The 25,301-nt window shown below is 32.1% G+C and overlaps 1 long non-coding RNA gene across 1 annotated transcript; it reads right to left on the reverse strand.

The window, feature by feature from the left end:
• Positions 1 to 1,675: 1,675 nt before the first annotated feature.
• On the reverse strand, positions 1,676 to 24,295 carry LOC135320206 (uncharacterized). The gene is made up of 3 exons (XR_010379439.1): positions 24,161 to 24,295; positions 2,189 to 2,306; positions 1,676 to 1,868 (listed from the first exon to the last, which is right to left on the reverse strand). It is a non-coding gene; the product is annotated as an uncharacterized LOC135320206 (long non-coding RNA).
• Between the last annotated feature and the right edge of the window lie 1,006 nt (positions 24,296 to 25,301).

Genomic DNA, 25,301 nt, shown 5'->3' on the forward strand with positions numbered 1-25,301 from the left:
AAGTTTACGAATGGATTCTTAGGCTCTGTAGTGATATAATTAGATTGGTTTTATTTATGATGTTATTTATAGCTTTATAATCCATTACATAATGTATTGAGTTTCTAAAACATTGCCGTGACTAGGAATCCACGTGCTCTTAACAAGAGGTACGAGTAAAGTGTGGGGGGAATTAAGCACCATTTTCAAGGCTCATTAAAAACCCCTTGAATTAAACATTCACATTGTTTTTTATCTGTTTCATAAGCATGCAGCTTATAAAAATTATTAAGTAATACATTTTACATATGCAAAACAAACACAAGAGTACCAGCAATTAAATCCTACCTCATTATCTTCTTGATGCTTTGCTCTCACAGGTCTTCTCATGTCCACATGTGACAGAAGGCACTATCTTACTACAGAAGGCACTTACCTTCTCATAACTGTCATAGTATCTTGTGATTTTAATCTGCTTGGTTTTTATTTTAACTGATTGTTACCTTCTAACAAAGTGGACTCCTTCAGGACCAGAACCCTGTCTCCCTTGTCTGTGTCTCCCCAAAACTGATAACTCACAAATCATTTATAACTTCCAAAAACTTTTGAAAAGTCTCATTTATTTTTTATACATACTTATTTCTACCCAAATAGCTTCCATTAGGATATATATTTTAAATAATATATTTTTTGAATTAGCAAAGGTAAGCATTGCTCCTTGAGCCCTAATTTTTCATCATGTATTTGTTGAAAAAGATAATGCATTTGATTGTGTTAACTTTTTGCTTTTAGTCCAAATATATTTTCATGTTATAAATAATTGATCAATGTAAAATGAAATCAATATGCAAATTGAGTCTGTCATAAACTAAATTTGAAATATAATGCAGAATAAAACTTAATTATTGATAATATTTATTTTACCTCATATGAAAAACATCAGAATTAGTTGTCCACACTTTATATAATGCCTCAAGTATAGTTTTAGTTTTAAATACCTTTGCATATCTATTTAATATCTATGCAATCTTAGATTTAATAGTTAATTTAATTGTTAATGCATTAACCAAATTCTATAGAGCAAGTACTATGTTAAATATATCATTAAGGACACATTTCTTCTTAAGTAATTAAAATAGTCTGTATTAAATATTAAACATAAAAATCTGCCTTTTTTACACCTAATTTTTTTTTTATGAATCACAAGGACAAATAAGAGAAATTGTATGTGCAATTTGTATAGTACAAAGGCCTCTGTTTATCAAATGGCTTCCTGTACTTCACTATTAATAATTGCATATCTCTTAAGAGGCAAAACGCATGATAATTTGAAATTATTTTTACCTACATGCCATTAATAGTATCTGATCAACAAGATAAATATTTCTTATAATTGAGAGAACTTATTTAAAATAGGTAAAATAGGAACGCAAATAATATTTTCATGTATCACTTGTGCATTCAGAATTTTAAAAGAAAAATATTTTCAGTAGAAATTTATCTTTACTTTTTATAACTTACTATGTTGCATCTAATTGCCTATATTTGAATCTAAGCCTTACCATTTACTAGAAGTAGAACTTTTGGGAATTGTTTAACCTTTCTAAGCCCTAGGCTCTTTATTTGTATAATTACATCATATGGTTCTTTGGAGAATTAAGGAAGTTTTTATATGTATAAATTGTCTGACAAATTGTAAAAGCTCTATAAATATTTTTATCATATGAACTTAATCTTAATAGTAAAATGATTTCTCGTATAATTCCCTGCTCAAAACATATTCAAATAAATATCTTCTCAAGAACACTTACTCTTTCCTCCTTTGGGGGCACCCAGCTTTTTATGATAGATAGAATCCTCTGTCCTTGGAGAAGTCCTTCAAGTGGTACCTGAGTGTCAGTCAAATGGCAGTTATCACACATCTATTATAGTTAATGCCTTTCAAGATATTACCCTCTCACAAGCCCAAGGACTATAATTATTTGGAACTAGATTTTTACTTTAATATTGGTGTGCTTTAACCTCTTTGAAAGCAGGAGGTCAAGGAATATTTAAATTATAGTCTATGTTTCCTTCTTACTCAGAAAGTTCAAAAAATTTTAAATGAATATTTCAACTATATAGGTCTTCTTAGACTTTAAAAATAATAGAAAAAATGTCATGTGGGTCACTTTTTACTCAATCATAACTTTATCATCTGTCAACTCACCAAGGCCCTTCTGAAGTGCTGGCACAGAAGGCTTGATGAGCACTCAGGGCTCTCACTTTTCTCTTTGGTTATGGCTCTTTGAGTACGTCTCCTTTCTGTGTCTTCTAACAGCAGAACACTGGGAAATACCGTTTGCATAAATGTCAGCAAAGTTAAATTGACTCCCCACAAGTAATCCTATATAAAAGCTCTGTAACATTTTATTTCCAAAACTACTTCAAGATCTTTACTAACTTATCAATGTCACCAAAAAAAGCATGCGGGGATTACTTTTTTTGAGTGAAGCACTGTTTTTAAAAAATCAGTTATAAAAGTCACAGTCTCTACCAAGTTTAAGATTTGGTAAATAGTTTGAAAATTCAATATGAAATCATGCCTTGCATTACAACATAGAAAGCAATGTAAACTACCATCAGTTTAAAATAAGATAGTTTCACTTGACCAAAGGACAGACTATGAGACAAACAAATAGAATTACACACAGTGTGCACAATAGGAGTTGCATTGTCCAATGAAATAAAACTCATTTTATGTTCACAAGGCAGGAGGCAGGAAAAAGGGGTTGCTTGTTAGATACTGATTTTCGCAGACTCACACATCTGCATAATGATCTTAGTCATCAGCATTACCTAACACAAAAGACATGGAGACGGCTATGCTGCTTAGATTGCCAGAGGAAGTATAAAAGTACAAAAGAAGCTGACACCCATCTTCGCCTTTCCTATATGTATACAATAAAGCAGGATGAGCTCAAAGTACTTTCAGCAAAGTATTGAGCCCCGAGCCACTTCTCAAATATAAGGCCTAGTAAAATATTTTAAAATATTATTAGCAGTAATTTGTCCAACCCTTTTATTTTAAATTTCTGTCTAGTTACTCCATCTTTGACTCTATTTCTGAGATATCTCTGATAGCTTAGTTTTAGATACATCACCCAAAAAACACATAATTGTTAGGTGTCTACTATGAATTGGAACAAGTGGCAAAGAAATGAACACAAAAATCAGATACCAGCTTTTGCAGGACTTGGAAAGCTGTGCAGGAAAACACAGCTACAATCAAAAAAACAGAAATCAAAAAAAAAAAAAAAAAGAAGAAAGAAAAAAGACACTAATGAACTCATCTACAAAATAGAAACAGACTCACAGACATAGTAAACAATGTTATGGTAACCGGGGGAAAAGGGGTGGGAAGGGATAAATTTGGGAGTTTGAAATTTGCAAAGGTTACCCATAAAAAACAAATTTCTTCTATATAGCACAGGGAACTATATTCAATATCTTGTAATAATCTTTAATGAAAAAGAATATGAAAACAAATGTATGTGGGTAGATAGATAGATAGATAGATAGATAGATATGCATGACTGAAATATTATGCTGTATACCAGAAACTGACACATTAACTGACTATACTTCAATTAAAAAAAAATCAAAAGGTATACTTATTTTAACTTTGTTTTGTTAAAAAGCCTCACCCTGAGAAAAAGTTTATGCTAATTTGTACACCAATACTAGAGTATGAGAATACCTGTCAAGTTGTGATCTTTTCTTCATTAATCCATTTCTTTAACAAATAGTTATTTTATCCTTATAACATGCCAGGCACAATTGCAGCTAATAAGAGTATCACAGTGAACCAGCCAGGAATAGCTGCTTCCATACCAGAAGCTTATATTCTAACAAATAATTAGTGAAGCTTGTCCTACAGTATTTGATTTTATGATAGCCTTCTGGCCTAAAGAAAAAAATAGATTGGATTTTGAAGAAAAAAAGTCCTCTGAGCTTTGCCATGGTGTTCAAATAGATACTATATCCTGGTGAGAACTGAAAATACACAAGATTTATTTAGGAATTAGGAATCTATTTAATTACTGGAAGCCACTATAATTATCTCACACATTTTATTTTTGCAAAACATCAAGAGGTCAGTGAGAAAATTATACCCTGCTTTAGGGCCACAATTTGGCTTATAGCAGCAGAATGCAATTCTAGATGATTGTACCCTTAAATATTCTCTAATGATGATTCCATTTGCTTCTTTCTCTTCACATTACACAGGATGATTTTGTGTTATTTTAATCATTTCCCTGTATTTCACAATAATTTCACATTCTATAAAAATCTTGTGGAAATAAATGTAACCAATTAGTTTCAAGGTTTTATACTCTTATTAAATAGCAGTCCATGCCCATGGTTATATACATTTACAAAAAAAAAAAGAGTAAAAGTTATGCTAGGACAATAGGTGAAAATCAGAAATACACTGGGCAAACTAAATTATGTGGTCACTGTAACTATACATCATATGTATTTATGCAAATATATTTTAATCAGATATGTATGACAACGTAGTGCACGCTCTTCACCTTCCTTTTTTTCACATAACAATATATTTTGGGTATATTTCCAGATGATTATACATAAAATTACTCGTCCTTTATAATGTCTACACAGGTACATCATTATTTCCCCTGCTGACATTCAGATTATTTCCATTCTTTTACTATATATTGCAAACAATATTTTATCAAACATCCTTATGTGTAGGTCATTTGCTTATACATATCTGTATGATAAGTTGTTAATTAGAATTGTTGAATTAAAAGCTATCTATTTTGTAAATATTGGTGGGCATTGCCAAACTATCATCTCAAAAAGCTCTATCAGCAATATATGAGTTTGCCTACTTGGCTGCCAAGGCAATGGCTTATCACAATTTGTTATATATATTAAATTTAACATTTGAAAAATGATATCTTGTTAACTTTAATTTTTATGCAACTTTCATTTGAGCCATTTTAATTTCTCCTTGCCCATTTTTTTCTATAAAAGTTTTTACCTTTTCCTTATTGATTTGAAGGCAATATTAGACATTTTGCATTAATGTGAATTCTCATCCATTCAGACATATGAATGAGATAATTGATACCAAGATATCAAATACATTCTGCATTCTTAATTTGGCAATGTTGATTTTTCATCCAAAGAAATTTCAGTCCTCTAGAAGATGTGGGTCCTGAAGTCACCTAAGGACTCAGGCATCAAGGACAAAATAAATCCTTAATGGGGCTTTTCTTAAACAAGATGCTCTATGATGAACAGCTAGACATCTTCATGCCTTCACTCATGTGCATATTAAGTATTTATTTAGTAGGAAATTTGTGGCACTGTGCCAGGTGGTATAAGTAAAATTAGGAGAAAATGACCCTTAGGTGGTTACTAGTTAGCTGTTAGTAGGTTATGCTTTGGAAATAGACAATCTTAAAATCTCAATAGGTTGAATCAACAAAGGTTTATTTCTTGCTCATGTTACATGAAAGCTGTAGCAGCTGCAAGTCAGGTATGCCCCCACCTCAGTAGTCTTCTACGGGTCTTTTTCATTCTAGCAATCAGGTAACCGTCTATATTGATAGCAGAAGGGAAAAGGGAGAGATGCCAAGCCATATTACCACTCTTACTTAAAGATTCTTCTCAGTTGTGTTATACTCATTACTTCTGCACACATCTTACTGTATGTGCTACATTGCAAGTGACATTGTTACAGACAGAAGTCAATGGGGTGAGGGAATATACTCCTTTTATAGGGGGGTACTGCATATCACATGGCAAGTGCACCAAATGATTGGAAAGAATACTGTAATATTCCATAGGCAATGCTTTTGGCCACAAATGTTTACCTCCCTCCCTGCTATAGGTAAAATGTCCTTATCTACTTCCTTAGGAGACACTATAAAGTCCTATCAAATCACAGTGTAAGGCTCAAAGTCCAGGATCCTGATATAGACTTTGTATTTGTTCCAGATGTGAATATTCCTGATTCACAGATTTAAGTTTGAGAAAGCCAAGTTAACAGCATGCACACATGCACATGCACACACACACACTCCTACAGCACCTACACACTATACAGCAGTGGAATAGGGACCAATTAATCACAGAAAAAAATCCCCTTCATATAGCAGAACTCAAGACACAAAACAGTTGTTGTTCCACAATACCAGATTTGGGGTAGAGGGAATATTCTTTGATTAAGTCACCTTTCTTACTCCCTGAAGGTAGCTTCAAAGCTTATTGTCCTCCATGGCCCTTAGTTCTGGCCCCTGGGAAGTACTTCCTTCTCCATGATTCTCATGAGCCATATCTGAAGACAGCATTGAAGAATATGTTCACTTCAGCCTTCCTCCAGCTTGTAGACTATTAGGTACTCATATATCATTTTAAGTTTTGCACAACCTTTCTCTTTTGAACTACGGTTCTGTGGCTCTTTAATGACTGAGTCTAATTTTTTTTTCTAATTGCTTCCAGTCAGCTCCACATGCGAACAGTCAAACTTACCATTCTTTTAAAAACCGATTTCTCTCTCTCTCTCTCCCATATTTACCTTCGTAAAGTCATACTCTCTATCCAGGTTGAGACACTTACCATCCTTCTAACTCCCAAAGAGTAGAGTAGTTGTTTTCTGAAGTTGTGGTAGGGCAGTCATGGGTGGGAGGAATCAGAATTTTTCAGTGATAGAGTTTCTCCAAACGACACATGATCTTTACTGCCCCACTATACATCCAATCACCCTAAAGACTTAAGAGTTTACCTTTGGAAAACATCCAGAGTACCAAGGGTCTGTCAGGATGGAAATGAGAAGGAAATAGACACAGCAGCTCAATAAGGAATTTCACAAAACTAGATTTGGTGGCTCCGAGAAGAGGTTTCAGGAAGTGTGGTTTAGAAAATCATAACTTAAAAGAGTTATAAATGTTAATCTTTTTGCTTCTTTGTATTTTCCAGTACTTAGAGGAATAATATTATGCTAGATGCTCTTGTAACATCAGTTTTTAGGCATGTAGACACCAGTGGTTTACTGACTCTCCTAAAATGAGGAAAAGAGGAAATGAACAAACTTTTAGATAAGACTCTTGTAATGTTTTGGCAGGCAAAAAAAAAAAAAAAAAAGACATTTTAAGGAGATTGTCATATCAGTATCTATCATATTAAACAAGTGAGAAAAAAATATTTCTTACACTATAAATAAGAAATTATTTAGGTATTTCTTAATGGCATTTATTTTCCTTACCACAATTAAAAACACTATACATTTTCTATGCTTTATTCCATCAATATTTATTTGGTGGTTTACTCTTCGGCAGGGACTGTGCTGCTATATAGACTTGAGGTCAGGAATGCGAAATGCAAAATTTCTTACACATTCTAGAGTAAAAGAAAAATGACTAAACAAGCAGTACTCAAACCATGAGATGCACATTCATCGGGAATACGCTCAGCACTAACTAAAGAGGCAAGAAGGTGCTCCAGGGGAATTTGAAAAGAATTCCCAGAGGTACCTAATAGAATCTTTAAAAATGGGAAGTAAACAGGTAGATACTGTGTGTTGAAATAACATCAATGCAAGGGCAGTAAGCATGAGAAAATAAAGGCACTGAAAACACATTGGCTTATCTGAGCCTAATTTTCAACTAGAGAGACCTGAGTCCCAGACTGGTCAGCCTCGTGAAATATACTAAGAGATTCAAACCATTTTTAAGCAGTTAGAATGCTTTGATTTTTTTTTTTTTACTTAGTGTGGTATGATGAGTAATTTAAAACAATAAAACTTATAGTACTGGGAAACCGATTGGCATGGGATGCTATATTGACAGGAGGGAGACTAGACTATTATAGGTGGTAAAAACACTCACAGGTCTGAACTGCAAATATTAATATAATTTCCAGTTTCTACCATGATTCTGAAAAGAAAACTAAAGTTTCAATACTGCTTTTACTTGAAATATACCATCAGCAAATGTATAGAGTATAATTGATTTTAATAGATTATAATTTTAATACAGTATAACTGATAGATATAAAGGCACAGCTTCTTTAATTTCTATGGGGAGAATGGACAAATGTTTTGACTAATTCATGTAAAATGTTAAAGCTCAACAGTTACCATTTTTAATTCACATTGTCATTCCTATTTATGAAGGACATACATTAAAATGAAGGAAATTTTACTTAAAAAAATCCATTTAAGCAGTGACCTAATCTAGGGATTTTACTCTCCTAATAAATATAACCCTATGTAAGGGCTGTCACTATATCCTGTAGTAGGCAGCAAGTCTGAGCCAAAGTAATTAGCAATAAATCTTCCAGAATCCTCTCAAAATATTCTCCTAATTAATCAGAATAGGAATAAATTAATTGAAAAATGTTAACATCTCATGAAAGAAATCTTATCAATTTCTAGGCTTCCTTAACTGACTTGTCTGTCTTTATCCCGGCATTCCCATTAGTCTTTGCCTTTCAAATCAGTTAAAAATGTTCTGATTACCTAGGATGAAGAGATTATAAAAAGCTGTCTTGGAGCTTCAAATAATTGTGATGCTTAGCTGGCTTATATTTATTTGTTCAAGCACACTTGATTCTAGTAATATAATTCGTCTCTCTATTCATACTTTAAAATAGTTATTCTGTAGTTCTTTAATCTTTAAATGACTTTTATTCTTTTAGAATAATTTCATTAACTTTTTACAGTTTGGCTCTTTTATGTAATTCTTTATTTTAATCTCTGCCTCAACAATTTTTAGTGACTGATTTCGGAACACGTTCACCAAAATTTTAAATTCCCTGTAAGTGTAGCAATTAAGCTTCATTAAGGCATAAAATCTAAATCTTAACATTAATGATGAGCATTTAATGAGACAAAGACTATATTCTACTTGAAGATATGTAAACTGGCTTATTTTTTTTTCCAGGATGAAGAAGCAACACTCTGTCCTTTGGTAGAAATTTAACCTTAACATTTGTAACTTTATTGCTTTCTTCTGTGCTGTTAAGGGTTTAGTCGTCATGCTTTTTTCTAAAATTCTAAAGGAAAAATATCTTTTAAAATCCCCATAAGTTTTCCAAAGTATTAAGTATGGGAAAGTTAGGGGCAGTATAACTACAATGGAGAAACATGGCAAAAACTATCCGAACTAGGTGATCAAAGTTAGTATCTTTAGTGATAAGTCATTTTGATAGTGCGTATCTTTGAGACCATGTGATAACAATGGCATTTCACCTTTGTATTTTTTGCCCTAAAGCCCTGTAGCCCTAGTTTAACCATGAAAAAAACAAACGAACAAACAAAAAAATCAAACTCAAATTGAGGGGTATTCTACAAAAAGTCTAACCAGCACTCTTCAAATATGTCATCATCATCATAAAAAAAGGCAAGTTTGAAAAACTGACACAGAACAGAGAAGGTTAAACAAAAATATTGTTTAAAGTAATGCGGTATCCTGGATGGGATCCTGGAACAGAAAAAGAGTATTAGTGAAAAACTAGGGAAATCCAGATAAAGGATGAAGTTTAGTTAATGGCAATGTTACCAATGTTGGTTTCTTCATTTTGAAAAATGTGCCATGGCAATGTAAGATGTTAAATGAGTGAGAGGTATTCAGGAATTTTGTATACTGTCTTTGGAAATTTTCTGTAAACCTAAAACTATTCTGAAGTTCTGAAGTTTATTTAAAATTTTTTCCATAGGACAAAATTATTAATATAATGTACTAATGAAAACAAGCAAAACAGCCTCACATGTATACCTGACAAATAGTGTAATGACTGTTAACAGGACTTCCAAATTTGTTGTATACTATGAAATATTTTGTGCAGATTTACACCTCATGAGTTAAGTCAAATGGTAAGAGGGACATTTTGTCAAAATTATGCTTTACAGTCTGTTAAACTACCACAAAATATGGAACATATTGTCTTATGTACACAACATTGTAGAGGGTATATCAGTTCTTGTAAATCCTTCATAGTCAATGTTTCCCCATGGTCTCTTTCCTAATAAACATAATCCTTCAATTTAATTTTCCAACTCCCAACCACTTGCACAAACAATGTTATTCATTTCTTTCTCAATGATCTGGAAACTTTGGAGAAACCCCACTCTCTGTTCAAAGGCATTAAAGTATGGATTGATTACTTAGGATTTTATTGTATTTATTCTCAGAGGCATATTCTTGTTGAAAAAATGCTGAATCATCACCTCTAAATTATTATTTTTCTTTGTTTCCAGGTGGTTCAAATGAGTTCAAGTAGGAAAATCCATTGTTTTTCAGGATGTTGAATACCTTTCTTAATATTTATATGTTCCATGAAGTTAAATATTTTACATAGATATGAAAAAGCTGGATGTTGTCTTTTTTAATTGGAATAAAATCAGCAAAATAATAAATGATCATCAAATTGATTTCTGGTAGGTTTAAATATTAACCTTTGAAGCAGTTACATGTAATCCTGGTACTGTTATTGTGCCAAACATGTGCCATTTGTGAGTGATGATGGCTATCATTTGTATTGACACTAAAAACCCCATGTTGATAAAGCCATTAAAAATGAAATTATTGATCACATAATAAGGAAAAAGTAACCAGAAAAAAATCAAATCCTTATACAATTTTGATAAGTAAAAGGGAATAACTAGACATTTATCTATTATTAAAGACATTATATCTGTTATATGAAGTGAAGATATAGTCATTTAAAATGGGCAAAGTTAAGTGCTGCTCACTGTTTCTAATGCACATTTCAGGCACATAGTTTACTTCCTTGACCCTTATTGTTGCATGGAGTCAGTTGAAGAGTTCTGGCCAAAACTTGTGTATGTAAATGATTTGTAACACTTCTTGGCAAAATGCTGAATTTGTTGACAAATGTTCAGAGCTTTGTTTTTTCTCTGGCAAAGTGACCAGCAATATCCCATATTGCATTTGCCCCATCAGCCTGGGTCCACTTGAGACTCTGACGTTCCAATGGATAGAGGTCCTCTGTTGACTAGGATGTGTTTTTGTACAAGAAACAACCAGAAAATAAAATAAAAACACAAACTACTTTGTCATCCTAAGTCACTGAGAACTGAGAGTTGCTGATTATCAGACCATATAAGCAAATTTTGCTTGTACAGTGACAATGCCATTTTTTTTAAATGAGGAAACACCATTTAATTCTAGCCTCACAGAATTTGCTAGTTTAATTAACTAGATCCATTGAGCAAACTAATTAAATAATTGCCAGAATTCTTCCTTCAGAATGGATTGCATGCACATAAGGAAATAATAAAAAGTATTTGTTTTAAGCATGAAAACTAGACATTTAGTTTTAAGACATTAGAGGTAATATTATCAGACCCCACCCGAAAGACCAACATTGATCCAACACCACTGTTTCTCCAAATAAAATTAACATCATTTAAAATACTAGAAGAATAAAGACTTATATATCTGCAATGAGTGTCAAGCTTAACTTTTGTTTTAAAGGAATATTCAATAAATGTCTCTCCTCTACCAAAATCTCCCCTGCTTCACCTTTATCTATCCATACTTCTTGCTCATTGCAAGATTACTTTAACAGTCCACAATTTACAAATCTTTAAATACACAGACACCTATATCTCATTTTTTCTGATTGACAGACCATTTCTCTGAATTCCAATAATACACACAAGGTGTGTTAATTTATACTTTCTACTATTATTTCATAATTACTTTATCCATAACTATCTGTGATAATCTCATCCTTGAGGCACACTGGATAGCAAGAGCAGAACTTTAGGACATTTTTTATAGTTTATCTTTTCTAACTAGTTCAAATAATCCCAGGTACTTGGCTAGTGTTCAATATAACTATTTTTTTAAAAAGTAGAATATTCAAATCTAACTTAAAATACACATTTTCCATGAACACTTCATAAACCAGTTTCAATATACTTAAATAAGTCTCTTACTGTACATATTTTCAGTATTTTAATCATTAAGTTTACAAAATACCAGTTCAAATTTATTAATAAACTCTCTGAGGTCAACAAGTTTTACTCACCTAAGTATTATATTTTCTTTCTTTTATACTACATCATATTTCTTAAACCTTAACTCAATGCTCTGAGTTCTAAAGAAGTCTTAACTACTAAATACAGGGATATATACAAGTCTAACAACAAGCATTGATAAGCCAACAAACCCTATAGGTTGATTAGGTTTTAAAGACAAGTTTAACCTGATCAAATATACTTTACTAAACATGCTTTGTAAAGATAATTTTTAATATAGGTATTACAGAAAAGAGAAAATCAAAATTCCTCAAACATGTGAAAAATGTTTTAACTCAGTTAGTAATCAGAGAAATGCAATTTAAAAACCACAAGTAGATTCCATTAAAAATCCACCAGATCAACAAACATTAAAAAGCATCTGCAAATGCTAGATGTGGATGAAATGTGGATACTATGGGTGCAAAATAATGTACTATTTTGGGAACATTATTTAGGAAATTTTAAGTTATACATATTCTACAATATAACAACTCAATTTATATGCATATATACTCCAGAAAAGCATTTGCTTATGTGTACCATAGGACATGAAGAAATGTTTTCAGCAGTTTTTTTTTCAAACTAGTCTAAAACTGGATATTTTCACCACTCACAGAATGGAACAATTTTTATTCAAGCAACATAAAACTGTAGAGTATAAAAATATTGGGGAGAAAAAAAGTATTTCTAGTCTCTTAGATTCTGTGGCTGAGCCTGAGAATTAAACTTACCTAAGACAGGTTTACAGTTAAAAAAAAAAAAAAAAAAAAAAAAAAAGAAAGAAAGAAAAAAGAAAAAGCACATGAATGCTACTTAATATCTTTATGTGCACAAAGGAGTTTTCATAAGGAAAACGAAGACCTGAACAACCAGTTAGGACCAAGAGCTAATATATACTTTCAACAAAGAAATGATAAATTTGTGGAGAAATGACGAGACAAAGATATTTGGGCTAGGACTAGTAAATTGTGAGAAGGCGACTAGGAAATATATAGGAAAAGTTAATAGAAGATAAGGGTTATTGTAATAGATTTATTTGTACAGGTCAAACTTGGCACCATTTCTCTGTCTCCAGTGATAAGAATGTTCTCTTCCTGGTACAGAGAAGGTATCTTTCTCATGGTTAATTTTGTGACTTGCTTTTAAGTAGAAAGGGAAAGGTCAGAGAATCCTTTCTGCATCTGCTGTTTCTCTAGTGCCATCATGCTCAAAATAATCAATATGCCAAAGTGGCATATTCTGAGTATAAAATGTTTTGAACCTCTTCAAAAATGAATGGGGTGTGTGATGGTTAATTTTATGTATCAATTTGACTGGGCTAATGGATGCCCAGACTTGCAGTAAAACTTTGTTTCTAAGTGTGTCTGTGAGGTTGCTTCTGGAAGATAGTAGCATTTGAATTAGTAGACTGAGTAAAAACCACCAATGCTGGTGAACATCATCCAATCTTTGAGGGCCTGAATAGAACAAAAGGCAGAGGAAGGGTGAATTTTCTCTCTCTTTGAACTGAGACATCTGTCTTCTGCCCTTGGAAGTCAGAACTCCTAGTTTTCAGGCCTTTGGGTTCAGAGTGGGACTTAGACCATTGACCATCTGGCTCTCAGGCTTTGGACTTGGATTGAATTACACCACCTGCTTTCCTGGTTCTCCAGCCTGCAAACTGCACATATTAGAATTACTCAGCCTCCATAATCATGTGGATCAATTCCTATAATCTCTCTCTCTCCATATATATGTGTGTGTGTGTGTGTGTGTAGGAATGTATACACATATGTGTAACTATATATATAAAAATAATTGTTTTTGCTTTCTGGAGAACCCTTCCTAATACAGGCAGTATCCAGCAATATAAAACAAGCTCATAAATATTTAGCATAAGAAATAAGGCACACACTTATACATAGTAAAAATAACTTACATAGAGTTAAGACCAGGCAAAGTGAAACAGTGTTACAAATTGGTAAATAAACAGTAAAATTTAAAAGATAAGCAAAGGATTATTATAACAGAACAGGAGAGTACTAATTTCTTCAAGAAGAAATATTTTGGAAGAGGACCATTCACAAGCTTCAAGGGTTCCAGAAATATTATCTTTTTTCAACAAGGTGATGGTTATATGGATATTCATTAGTACTTATTATTTAAATGACATATATAATTTATGCACTCTTGTGTTCATATATTTCTTATAATAGTAAAAATGAACCAAACGACTTTTACACAAGTTAGAACAAACACAAACAAAAAAATAGGTGGAGAAAAGAAGAAAAATTAAGAATATAGAGAAAAGAGTTGGTTTATTTTCCCAGGATCTCAATAAAACATCACTTAGCTAAATATTTCTTGGCTTAGTTCAGATGTATAAAGGGCTTAACAAATGAGATTGACTTCTACAATAAAGAGACAAGATACCTGAAGAGCCACAGCACAGACAGCTTAATTGGGTTTCATTAAGATTTTGATTATATTGGCATATATAGTTATGTAATGTGGCATATGAGACTCAGACTATCAGGCTAGTAAATGACTTCAGTATTGACTGTGGCTTTTGGAAATTAGGTGATTAGTGATTTAAGAGCAAATGGAAATAAAATAAAATGGAAAAGAAATAAAGGAGCACTCAGGGAAGTTTTGTTTTTTTTATTGTATTATTTATTGTATTATTTTTTCTCTCACTTAGGTTATGTTACTCATTTAAAAAAATGAATTTAGACACTGTAGAGGAGTTCAAATATTCATTTTGTACCATCCATAAAAGGCTTTTATTAATATTCTTTCTTCTGGAGCTGAAATTATAGGTAATCTTATTTTGTCTTTAATTTTTTAGGTGTTGTTCCATATATAGCCAGTGCCTATATTTCAAAGACTTTTTTAAGAATCTATGAGGAATTCTTTCCTAAATTAAAACACAATCTTTAAAATAATTTAAGGAAAATTCAAAATGACATTTGAAGCCCATTTGTCTATTTTTCACCTACTAAAGCCACTACAATGTGGAAATTTTCTACTCCATCAAATAATGCTTACTAGTATGTGTGAGTTATGGTGATTTTTTTTTCCCCATTAATTAAGTTAATACTGGTTTTGTTGATCAGGAAAAATGTTCAATGACACAGCACACACACATACAGGGTAAGAGTATTAAATTATATGAAAGAATAAGTAGTTCAAATAAACTCCTCTTAAAAGAAACTTATGAATGCTGGTTAAAATATTATAAATATCCCCTTAGTTATAAAAATTACCTCACAAAAAAGTAAAGAAAATCACCAGGTATCAAAAATAAAAAGAAAGCCAAAACCAAACTTGTTAGTTAGAAGTAAATGTGGTTAACTTGAGAATCTTCCCCAATATTTGTGTTCAAGAATTCGTACACTGATGGCTGTATCAGTACAAGAATTGAAGCCTTGGTGGGGTCCATGAAAGTAGAAAGTCCGAACTGAAATGCCAGAATAATGCCAGCAGTGAGGTATCTACTGCTAGTAGAGAGAATAACAAGAAAAATTATGTGCTTGTTCTAAACTCCAGTTGGAAAATATCTAGCTATGAAATTGTAACTGAAGATTTTATCTTTCATGAGTTTATAGTTTTGAAGATCCTTGGGGTGCCAACCAAAAGCAAAGACAATTTATTTTTACAATGACCCTCAACTGTAACTGTACAAAATTACTATATATAAAGTTTAACAGATATGAACACACAATTAAAAATTAGTCAACAGAAAAATGAATGTGCTACTGTGAAAGAATAAAAAGACTTAGACTCCCAGAATTTTCAGATAACAGAATTGTGCAATATAGAGTATAAAATGTATATTTAATAATTTAGTGGATAAAGGTAAAAATAAAAATATGAGAAGGAAGAAAATAGCAGAACAAGTTCCTCAAATTACAAAGTATATTATCTGAATTAACAAGAACTTCTTGAAATACAAATATGATTATTGAAATTATGTGTTCAGTGGATTAAATAGTTTAGATATAGCTAAAGAAAACCTCAGCTCAAAAATAAAACAGAAGAAATTACCTAGATTATCACAGATGAAAGATTGATGAAAAATAAAAATTCAAAAAACATGGAAAAGAGACATTTAAGAATGATAATAGGAGTTCCAGAAAAATAGGTAAGAAAATAGAAGAGACAGAATGAAGAGAGATAATAGGTGATAATTTTCCAGAATTAAAAATATGTATCAAGATATTAAACAGCATGAACAATAATTAATATTTATATAAATGGAAATAAACATTTAAAATGCCAAAGACAAAAAGATTTTACAGTTGACCCTTGAACAACATGGGCTTGAACTGCACGAGTACACTTATACAAAGATACTTTTTAATAGTAAATACTACAGTACTACATGATTCACAGTTGGTTGAATGTGGAATTGTGGATACAGAGGAACCACATATACAAAGAGCCAGCTTAACTTACACACGAATTTTTGACTGCATGGAGGGTTGGCCCCCTTTAGCCCCAAATTATTCAAGGGTCAACTGTGTTTTATTTTTAAATTCCAAGTATATAATACAGTGTTATTAAATATCATCATAGACCATGCTGTATATTAGATATCTAGAACTTATTCACCTTAAAATTGGAAGTTTGTGCTCTTTGAGTAAACTCCTCATTGCCCACATCCCCTGAATCCCTGATAACCAAGCTAGTCTCTGTTTATGAGTTTGACTTTTTATATTCCACATATAAGTGATATAACACAGTATTTGTCTTTCACTGTCTAATTCATTTCATTTAGCATAATGCCCTCAAGATTCAGGTGTGTGTCCATGTGTCACAAATGGCAGGGTTTCCTTCCTTCTCATGGATAAATAATATATCTATATCTATATCAATATATCTCAAATCTTCTTTATCTAGCCATCCTTTAACAAATACAAAGGTTGTTTCGGTATCTTTGTTATTGTGAATAATGCTGCAATGACTGTGGAAGTGCAGATATCTCTTCAAGATCCTGTTATCATCTACTCTGGATCTATATATCCAGAAGTGGAATTGATAGATCATAAGATAGTTCTATTTTAAATTTTTAAAGAAACCTCCATACTCCTTCCCACAGTGGCTACACCAATTTACATTTTCGCACATGGTACATAAAAATTCCTTTGTTTCAACCTCCTGGGTGACACTTGTTAACTCTTGCCTTTTTGACAGTTACCCTTCCAGGCATGATATGATAGCTCACTGTGGCTTTGATTCATGTTCTCCTGATGATTAGTGATGTTGAACACCTTTTCACGTAACTGTTGGCCAGGTATGTCTTCTTTGGAAAATGTCTGTTTAGTTCCTTTGCCCATTTTTAAATCAAATTGCTTATTTCCCTGCTATTAAGTTGTATGAGTTCTTTATGTATTTTGGATATTAACTCCTTATCAGATATATGATTGACTAGTATTTCTATCAATAAATCCCACTTGATCATGGTGTATGATCCTTTTAGTGTGCTGTTTAATTTGGTTTGGTGATATTCTGTTGACAATTTTTGCATCTATATTCATCAGGGATATTGCCTTAGTTTTCTTTTTCTTTAGTGTCCTTACCTGGCTTCGGTGTCAGGGAAATAATAGCCTTGTAAAATTAGCTTGTAGTATTCCCTCTTCCATTTTATGGAAAAGTCTGAGAAAAATTAGTATTACTTTTTCTTTAAATGTTTTGTAGGATTTACCAGTGAAGCCTTCTGGTTCTAGTAAGTAGTCTGTTCAGATTTTCTTTTTCTTATTGATTCAGTCTTGATAAGCTGTGAGTTTCTAGGACTTTACCATTTCTTGTAGTTCTCCAACTTGTTGAGTATAGTTGTTCATAGTAGTGTCTTATGACCCTTTGCATTTGTGTGATATTAGTTGCAAGATCTTCTCTTTCATTTCTGACTTTGAGTCCTCTCTCTTCTATTCTTGATGAATCTAAATAAAAGTTTGTTGATTTTATCTTTTCAAAGAACCACATCTTAGTTTCTTTGATCTTTTCTGTTGTCTTTTTAGTGTCTATTTTATTTATTTCCACTGTGACTTTTTTCAAATTTCCTTCCTTCTACTAACTTTAGGCTTCATTTTTCTTCTTTTTCTAGTTCCTTGAGGAATAAAGTTAGGTGTTTATCTGAGATTTTTGTTTCTTGAAGAAGGCTCGATGTCTTTTGATTCAGGAATTTAGTTAACTTACATAAAATGTTTATTGATAGCTATGCACTATGATTGCTATTTTGTGAATTTTTCTGGCTATTTTGTAATCTTTATTTTTACTCTCTCCTTCTCCTGATTTTTTCCTTTGTGATCTGATGTTTTCATCACACATCACAAATCCATGGCATGCTTGGATTACTTCCTCTTTGTGTATCTGTTATGCGTTTTTGCTTGGTGGTTATCATGAGACATACATAAAACTACTTATAATAGTCTATCTTAACCTGATAACTGTTTAAGTTAAAGTGCATACTAAAGCTCTATATTTTTACCACTGCTCCCCCACATTTTATGTTTTTGGTGCCACAAATCACATCTTTTTACTTTTTTACTTTTAACTCTTAACAGATTATTATATAGTTATTTTTATTACTTTTGTCTTTTAATCTTCATATTAGATTTATATGTGATTTACCCACCACCATTACAACATTAAAGTATTCTGAATTTAACTATGTATTTATCTTTATCAGTGATATTTATTTTCATATGTTTTCCTTTTATTAACAAGAGTTCATTTCTTTTATCTTGAAGAAGGCCCTTTTATATTTCTTACAAGGCTGGTCTAGTGGTGATGAACTCTTCCCACTTTTACTTATGTGGACAACCCAGAATTTCTATCTATTTTGATGTAGGTCTTTTCTTGTCTAGGAGTCATTCAGTTAATTTCTGGATTTCTTTCAGAGAGAACTGCTCTGTGTTTAGCTGTACATTTAATGTGTTTGTGGGAAGAGGTAAGTTCAGGAGCCTCCTGTGTCACCATCTTTAAAAATTCCTCTTTAAAGCAGAAGATTTTAAATCAGCCACAAAGGAAAGGCAGTTTAAGTAGAAATTATGATGATCAGATTGACAGCAGACTATCAATCGCAAGAATAGACTATAACAAGAATAGAATAAGAACTCTGAGAAAAAGCTCTTAAAAATGCAGAAAGAATATAACTGTCATCCACAATTTTATACCTATAAAATTTTTATTAAAAAATGAAAAGTAAAATAAAGAAAATTTAGAGAAATGTTAATTGACAGATTTTTACCACTAATTAGTCTTCACTAAATAAATGTTTAAAGAATTTGCTTTAGGAAATATAAACTAGAATAATGTAAAGAAAAGAAAGAGGGGAATAAACATAAGAAGAAATAAAGAGCAAAAGATTTGATAAATATGTAGGTAATATAAACATATTAAATATAAAATGTTAATGATAGCCAAGATATTTTGGGAGTGAAATATAACATGTAAGTAAAATATTACATAAAACAATAACATGTGAGACAATAACAGTTCTCAGTTCTGAGAAGTTCAAGGTTATAACAGCCTCCCTTATTTCTTAAGACTGATGAAACAGTGGTGAATGTGTATGTATGTGTGCATGTGTCTGTGTGTATATATGCATATACACACATATGCTATGTCAACATATATATGTTAAACACAAATACATACAAATAAAAATGGAGTATGTCATTTTAAAACAATCTGAAGGGAAAAAAAGAAAAATGTATTAAATCCAAAGAAGGCAACAAAAGAGATTAAGAAAAATGATAGGATAACAGTAAAGGTTTTAACGTAAGTCAAAAACATCCATAATTGTGATACATGTAAATAGTTCAAATTTTCCAGTTAAAAGACAGAAGTGGTAAGTGTAAATGGAAAAGAAACAGAAACCAACTTTGCATTATTTATAAACATAATCATAATGATAAAGAATGACTGGAAATAAAAATACATAAGAAAATTATACCAATCAAACAGTAATGAAAACAAATGGTATAGCCAGATTACTATTAGACAAAATATACTTTCAAGCAGAGAGTCATTATTTTATAATAACATATACAATCTGGGGCGTGTTTTGTACATATAACATCTACAGTATTTTTATATCATGTAAGATGTTATTGACATACGTACTGACAGATGATTCATTTTGTAAACAGATGATGTTACAATATTGATAAATAAAACAATACTATAAATGTACTTTCTCTTATGATTTTCTTAATAACATTTTCTTTTAGCTAGTTTTCCTTACTGTAAGAATACCATATATGATACATATAATATACAAAATATGTGTTAATTCACTACATATGTTATCAGTAAGGCTTTCAGTCAACAGCAGTCTATTAGTAAAGTTTTGGGGGAGTCAAAATTTATATTCAGATTTTCAACTGCTTGGGGAATCAATGCCCCAACTTCTGCAGTCTTCAAGGGCCAACTGTATAATAAAATAGAAATAATTGATGAAAATTTTGAACTTGAGATACACTGTCAACACAGATGACTGTCATAAACCAAATAACTGAAAAAACAAAATACAAAAAATAATTTTTTATAAAGCATTTAACTTTAAAATCTGCAATACAAAAATGTAAAATGTTCATGGACACATACATACTAAATGTTTGAGAACATATATGAAAATGAAAAATTAATAATAATACCTGCCTTTGTGGAGGGAGGATGAAGAGGCAAAAAAATGAGTCAGGGAGTTTTAAAGGAGCTTTGATATCTTATGTGCTTTATATCTTAAGCTGGTTGGTAAACCACATATGTGTACAATATTATACTCTTTGGCATTTCTTTAAAAAATTAATGATAATATAAAGTAGTAGAACATGCTTCTGATTTAAAATTTTATTAATGTTATTAATGTAGTAAGAAAATTTTTTTCAAAAAATCAGAAATTGCAAAATTTATTTATGTTACAATAAAGTTCTAGTGTGTCTAATAACAGGATTATGAGCTTTTTATCTGCCTTCTGAAGTCTTACTGCTGCCAAACAAATTGCAGTGATGACAGACCTTGAATATTGCTCAATATCTAAACCATAATTAGGAAGATTTTGAGATAAAAAGGTAACACCATGGTAGTTTTTAACATAATTTTTCTTTTTCTAATACTTTTCAAATAGAGATAAAAATTAAATGAGGATATTTATTTGAAAGCAACATATTTCCAACTAAGCTTTTACTCGACTCTGGGCTTGTCTAATACCCAATTTAACAGAGTATCTACTACTTATACAATGAATCAGAGATAATCTTTAACCATAGTATGATCTATAATGTATCTTCCTGGTGAGTGTTATCTCTGTACAATTATTTTTATTTATGAAGAAAATGGAATACTATGCATTGCTGTCTTTAGGAAGGCTAAATCTCATACAGTGCAAATGACTTAGAAAATACTATCACAAGGAAATACATAAAGTATATTTACCTAAAATATTTTTGTTTTTTATGTGCCCAAGTTGTCACCCTTAATATCCTGCATCACCATTACCACCATCCAATACCTTGCCCCACCTCCACTCTGACACACACACACTCACACACACACACATACACACACATAGATACACACACACATACACATTTACTTCAGACTTTGGCACTTGCTTACAGTCCCTATCCAACATCCTAAATCATCCTCTTATTCCACAAGAATTCATAACCAATTCTCAAGTCCATCATCTCCTTGTCTATTACCATTACATGTTTTACATACATACTCAATCTATTATCGTTACATGTTTTACAAGCTTACTAGGAACTTCAGACCACTGCTGATACCATTTTTATTATTCTCTCTTTCTCTTCATAGACAAAATTTGAAAATACATTCTACACACTTATCTCCCATTTATTCTAATTCAGCAACCCCCTTCCTATGAAACTTAAATCTGACCACTTGACTGAAACCATTCTTATGAATGTAATCCATCAACATCACGTCACCAAACTCGAAGAATGTCTCCAAGTCACATCATCTCTGAATATTCAAAAATTATAAATGTAAATAATTTTATAAAATTTCAGCCGTGACAATTTTAATGGCACCTTTTATTTCCATATGTCAATTTATCAGAACATCATTATCTTACTTCAGTATCTATTTTATCCACTGGATGGCAACCCTTATGATTTTCAGTTTTGTACCATTTTCCAGGGAGTTAACAATAACTTCGTTACGCTGAGTAAATTTTGGTTAACACCACTTGCCATTTCCTCCTTCTTGAGTCTTTCTTGACTTCACTGACACCACAATTTTCTAATTTTTCTCCTACACCTACAGGTACTATTTTATGTATTTGTCATATACAAAACTCAGGTTTGGTAAAGTAGTTTTAGCATACAAAAGCTAAAAAATAGTTTAAAATAATAGTAAGTAAAAAATTTTAAAATTATAATATGGTAAAATATATATATGTATTATTAACTGAAAAAGTAGTGTTCAATGAATTTACAGAATATTCTTCATAACAACAGTGGTCTTCTCTATTAATAAAAAGATAGGACATAAATATAGCAATAGAGAGAAATATGGTGATAGAAAGAAAAAGAGAAAAGTATAAATAGGTAGTAACTATGATCTGTTAAACAACTGTTTCTACATTTATGAACTGTATTCCTTAGTTGTAGTCCTGTTTTTTCTCTCCTTTTAATGAACTTAGGAGAATCAGTCATTTTCTTTTATTATAAAGCTATCTATTTTGGTGAAAAATGTTACACCTCAGCAGATCACTCAATTTATAAAAGTCAACAAGAAATTAATAATGTTTTACTTTGTAAATTGTTTTCCTAGTTTCTCTGTAGTTTAAAAGATAAACAAGAGAGTCATATTCCTTTACATCATGGAGCCAACACTGAAAAAGTGGTTTGTCTGAAACATATATGTTGCCCTGACTCCAAAAGACTTTTGAATATGAATACAAATAAAACCTACCCTCAACAAAGGGTATGAATTATGGATATTAAAATGCTGCTTTATTATGTAAAGGCAATTATAAAATTAAAGATAACAACCCATTCAGATGTATGAGTTCAGTTATATTTTTTGAGAAGAATCATTGCTTACTTCATTAGGATCATTTTGACTGCTACTGTATACAGCTTGTATATGGAATTTCTTAGTAAAAACTGAATTACTAATATTGACACGTTAATATTACCAATTTTAAAAGTTATTTCTCATCCTTTGCCGTCTATTACTTTGATGAGATTTTTTTTATTCTTGTAAAATGAACTAGGTAAGAGTAAAATTGTAAATAATTTGTTACATTTTCACTCACAAAGTCACAATTACGGCGTAAGACAATTATAATAAAAGTACTGTTTTGGTATTATTTTAATTTTTATTAATGTTTTAATCAGTCTTTGGGGGGGGGTAATTAGGTTGTTACTTATTTATTTATTTACTTTTTAACGGAGGTACTGGGGATTGAACCCAGCACCTCATGCACGCGATGCACGAGCTCTAGCACTAAGCTATATACCCTCTCCCTGTTTCGGTATTTTTTGTGTCCCATTTTTTTTTTTCTTTCTTTAAAGACGTCCAAATTTAGGGGGGGGAAATACTGCCACTACCATCACCTGTTTCCAGAAGTTCAAAATGCTTTTACCTCAGCGGCTTACTGTAAATTTATTTAGACTAGAACTGCCTAAGACAAAGTCTGAATCCTGCTTTGAAAGTCAGTGATGAGGAACTAATTTTAAATTCGGTCTGTCACATTAATTAAACAGGGAGGCCATTCACTGACGTGGCTCTAATACCTTGGCTGCCTACCGTAAGCAAATCAAAATCTAAGCCCGTAAATGCCTCAAGGTTGTGAAATCAAAACGCTGAGGAGAACCGATTCCAAAGGCCAGCTAGGCTACAAGCTCCAGCCAATCAACAACCTCCTTACTCTGCGTCTACCGTCTCTCTGTAACAGTCTCTCCCGGAGCTCCCGTCAGGTGGAGCACTAGTAACCACTACCGGTTTGGCACAGCCGACTCAAACAGGTATTTTGCTCAGATGAATTCTTAAAAATTTTAATATACTTCAGTTTATCTGTTACCAGTTCTGGTATCAAAAGAAGGGGCCAGAGGAGACCCCTGAGGGCCCCCAAAGCAACGAACAACCAGGCTGAGGTACCTTCGAGCCGCTTGAGCGCCCCGCCTTCCTGCCGCCTCAGGAGCTGATGGGTACATTATTCTCTCAGAAACCCGGTTTTAGCTCTGCAGCTTTTGCCTTATGAGCTTTCGGACTTTATCTGAGCACTTCTTGTTTCTGACTGAGTCCAGAAACCTCAACAGTCTGACTGCACTTCCTTTTCTGACCGAATCCAGAAACCGCTGGAGTCTGACTGGGTCTGACGAAAACGTCAGACTGGTTCCGGGGTCAGAGTAGGTCCAATTTAGAAACAGAACCAGTTCCGGGGTCAGAATGAATCCGACTTAGAAACTAGGCTGCTCCGGGTCGAAGTGGGTCTGACTTAAACCGAACTGGGTCCCGTGTGAGACCTCGGTGAATTAAAATTTGTTTTAAGGCTGAACAAGTAGGTTGAGTTTACCACAGATAGTCTTGAATTACAGCGGCTGCAGTGGAGAAATTTGAACTGTCTTAGGTAAGTTTATCCGTTTTTGAAGTACCCTAGAGAAAAAGTATTTGCTTCGACATCACCTGTCACCGTTTATTACTACTTTTAAATGGCTTTTAAAGGGAAAATGTCATTACGTAATCTCCATTTTATTTGTACTGTGAAGTAGTTTTGTGTGTGTGTGTGTTGAAATCAAATTAATTTTCTTTCAGGATGTAAAGAACTGTTTTTCAGATTAAAAAAAAAAACCTACCCTTCAAAAAAGTCACAATCTCCCATTATGACAGATAAAAATATTTGTGAGAAACTATATCTATTAAATAAAATACAACATTGAATTGCAGTTTATGGTAATAATAGGTTATCCCTCTTTGACTTTTTGGTCTAAAAAGGTGATGTTTATGGAGAGATTTGTTACTTTAACTATGCTTCACTTAACAAAATTCTAAAATTAATAGTGAATGTTCATTACAAAGTGGCACAAAGAGTATATATACCATCTGTGACCTACTAATTGATGATCTCATCATGTGTTTCAATACAATTTGATTTATTTGCCTTTAAATGTGACCACAAATCTATCATGAAGACACTTTCAGTTCTTTTCTTACTCTTTAACAATGCCACACAATTCAAATAGTTATACTACGTTGTGACATCTCTGATTATATCTAAAGGGCATCTTCACAATCAGTC

Source organism: Camelus dromedarius, chromosome 3, assembly GCF_036321535.1.
Source record: "Camelus dromedarius isolate mCamDro1 chromosome 3, mCamDro1.pat, whole genome shotgun sequence".
Lineage (NCBI taxonomy): Eukaryota > Metazoa > Chordata > Mammalia > Artiodactyla > Camelidae > Camelus > Camelus dromedarius.